This window comes from Trachypithecus francoisi, unplaced genomic scaffold (genome assembly GCF_009764315.1).
Source record: "Trachypithecus francoisi isolate TF-2019V2 unplaced genomic scaffold, Tfra_2.0 Lachesis_group8, whole genome shotgun sequence".
NCBI classification, from domain to species: Eukaryota; Metazoa; Chordata; class Mammalia; order Primates; family Cercopithecidae; genus Trachypithecus; species Trachypithecus francoisi.
This window is the reverse complement of record NW_022681473.1, coordinates 90,784,108-90,788,062: the sequence shown is the minus strand read 5'-3', so window position 1 is coordinate 90,788,062 and position 3,955 is coordinate 90,784,108.

Here is a 3,955-nt window from a genome sequence, read left to right as displayed (position 1 = left end):
CATCATGGACTAACGAAGATGGAGAAGACAGTATTTCAATATTTCAAATGACAGATTATTTTGCAAATGAAGACCAAGTGATGTCACAGCTTGCTGCACAAAGATTTGGCAATGGTTCTAGTTATAAAAAAAGATGAAATAATTGAATTATCACTTAGGACAAAGTAGTACAGGCGTGTCAATTTCAAAAGATTCATAGCAACCAAGACAATATTGTTTTAGCAAAAATTATCAGTCATACCATTAAACTGATATTATTTAAATGATACTAGTTTTATGTTTTTCTTTATGATTAATTTGTTCATCTGTTTGGTTTTATAATTATGTGACAGCTATAAGCATTAGGGTTTATACTTAGTGTTATGTTTCTTCGCATATAATCTAAATTAACTCCAGAATACATGAGAAATATATTCCTTTATAAGAGATCTAAATACTACACAAGTCTAAGAAATACTGGACTAAGCCTACTCATGTGTCTTTGCCTTTGCTCCTGTTGTGACTGCTGGAGTACCCTTCCCTAATCCCTTGTCAACCTCACCATTCTGCCATGTCTCAACAGTACTTGGCAAACATGTACTGTTCCCTATGATGATGGCTCCTTTTCTGAGACCCATAGTCAACTTCATACAACAACTGTGTCCTGTCCTAATTTCTTTCATAATGTCTGCAATGCTTTGCTGCACACTTAAATGCACATGTTTGCTTACTTTATTCACTACCTCTTCTGTCCAAGGACAAAGGCCTTGTCCTGCTTATTTGTAATTATTTGACACACCACAGCTGCTCAATAAATATTTTCTGGAAAGCTAAATGAAGGCAAAACATGGTTTGCTCCTTTCTGACAGAGACAAAAAAGAGTGTACTGACCTAGCATGTGTTCACATTTATGAGTGAAAAAAATTAAAACTATAAAATAAAATAATTATAATGTTCTTCTATATGTAATTTGATTCTAATAAGGTAATTCAAAATCCTATTTTCTCCTAGAGAATCTGCTGAAAAGTTCATATTTTCCCTAATTTTCTGGAGGTCTGATTGTTTAGGTTAAGCTTAGAGCGCTTTCAAATAATGCAACAAGAACATTATGATTATATTTTGGTTGAGGCATCATGAGAACTAAAAATAGAATGGAAAGACTGAAAACCTTTACTTGAATCTTCAGCCAAAGTATGGTTCAACAGTATGGATGAGCAGGAATTGTGGCTTTTAACTTTCAATTACACAGGATAAATTCCACAGCCTGTAGATTGTCCTGGCTCAACTTCCCAGCATTTTGGCTTTGCCATTCAATTATGGTTACACATTCACTGGTGCTAGAAGAGAGAGTGAAACTCAGTTTACCTTGAAGGACAAGACAAACCTGTAATAGAATATTTGGCTTTATTTGTGGAGACTGATTTTTTGGCCTATGTGCAGAAAGTAGTCTACTTTCTAATGAGGAAGACTCTCTCTTAGTTAACCAGGATGTTGGACAGTATGAGGTTGGGATTGGGATAAAGAACTGGAGACCAGAAATGGGTTCCATCTAATTCTGACTTTGATGTGTAAATATGACTGTAGTGCTGTGCAAATACTGTTTGAGAGAATGGCTTTGATGGAACAAAGAAGTTGGCAAAGTACAGACCTAGATTTTTATTTTATGTTAATAGTTGCTTCCACTTCATTATAACAAGATCCCCTTAGCCCTAGAAGCCATAGAAACTTGCACAGTTCAGTAGTTTTGAAGATTAATTAATTCATTTATGGCTTCAACCAAGCATTTCCCTGCTTAAAATAGAATAAATAATTTAGGAAGGGGATTTCTCTTCCAACTCCTCAGGGTTACTTATTTTACTCTCTAGGTGTGTTAAACTGTACTCCAAGTTCATCATGATTTTCTTACCTCTGGACCACTCTTTCTCATCCTCATCCAAGGAAAAATCATTTTTTCAATATCTTACATGGATTACTTCCATCAGGAAGCTTCCCAGCCATGCTCAGTGGCAGTTACCCACTATTTCCTTTGAGCTAGGTTTATTTCTCTTACAGGATTCATGGAGTACGTAATACACATTCTGTTTGTTGACCTGATGTAAACAGGGTGGGAACAGATAAACATAGACATGTGGAATCTTGAACCTGTGATACAGTGGATAGAACACCCGATCAGGAGTCAAAATGTGTGTTTTCAAACCCTCTTTATCCATATGGCCAAGGAGAGAAATTTCTCTCGTACATTTTGTAGATTGGGCTTTTACATTTTACTTTTCTACTTGAGATTGAGTATTCATCAGTTCATATGCCCACTCTTTTGCTCAGTCTCGGTCACACAATGTGTGCTCAAATAGTCATTATATTGAGCTAAATTAAATGTGGAAATCTTGGTTTTCACTAATATGGCCTTCTGTGTTTCACAAACAGGATCTTGGTGCAAAATTGCAGGCTTTTTTTTCCATTTGCTACAGAGGAAAACACACAGACTAAAAACATATTTGCCCTATTTATTTTCTGATGTGTCAGAAAATTGTCTGCCCACATGTCACAGAGTTAGATTAACATTATTGCGTATTTTACTGTCTAACACTGTGCTTGTAAAGGAATTGAGCTAGTCCTCCAGATTTTACTTCTCCTTGATGTCTTTGCTCTACCTGTACATTGTGTTAATTTCTAAATGGACTCCTATCCTAGGAATCCCATTTTTGAGACAGATATCTAAACCACAATCTGCTTTCTGAACATCTTAAATGCCTACGCACTAACCGCAGCTATTTGTTTATTCCCTGTTTCAACAGGGACAAATATAGTCACTAATTTTTGCCTTTTAAGGTAACAATCCAATTTAGTACTGAAGGTGGGGGGAGGTATAAGACAGAGGAGAAATCATCATAGTCACAGAAGACACAAAAATACAAAATATCACTACAGTCTCTGTTCTTTGAACATTCACATAGAAGACATAAACAAAGTGTGTACAATGTAATTTAACAGAATAGGTTCAATTCTGTGGTATTTTGACAGTATATCTAAATGATTTGTGCTTTTAGGCAATTTTTGAAACTTCATCATGTAGTGTGGCTCATAAGAACTCAGTTTGTACTGTCTTATACATATCTTGTTCTGTAGAAATTCAGGGTATGCTGGGCGTAGTGACTCACTCTTGTAATCCCAGCACTTTGGGACGCTGAGATGGGCAGATCACCTGAGGTCAGGAGTTCAAGACCAGCCTGACCAACATGGTGAAACCCCATCTCTACTAAAAATATAAAAATTATTTTTAAATTTTTATACGTACTGCCAGGTGTGGTGGTACATGCCTGTAATCCCAGCTGCTCAAGAGGTTGAGGCAGGAGAATCACCTGAACCCAGGAGAGAGAAGTTGCAATAAGTAGAGGTCACGTCACTGTACTCCAGTCTGGGTGACAGGTGAGACGCCATCTCAAAAAAAAAAAAAAAAAAAGAGAGAAATTCAGGGTATATTTCAGGAGGAAAGTGGCCCCTAAATTTTGGTTATGGATTGTATGGGACATAATTGGAGGTCATGTCATTAGTACACCACAGTCATATTTATCAAGTGATCCTACATCATATAGTCCTGACTCTATTTCTCTGATACCAATTTTTATTCATAATAAATTTAGGGGTGTGGCATGGCATTCCCTGGAAGTGATAGTTGCACCTTATGTTTGTACATGTCTTTATACTTCACATACTTTGTCTCATTTAACCCACTCTATTACTCAGAGCCCTTTAAGTTGCAAGTGGCACAAACCAACTTGAACTAGTGTAAGCATTGAAGGGGAGGGAATCCTTTGGGGGATGGGGCTGTGGTAAAGGCTTAATTTAAAATTTCAGGGGCATCTCGAACTCTGTCCCAAACTCTCACGTCAGATTTTCTCTCCACCTGGCTTTGACTTCACATATTTCTCAGTGTTTGCTGTCCTAGAGGAGAGATTCTGTGTATTCATATAGCAAA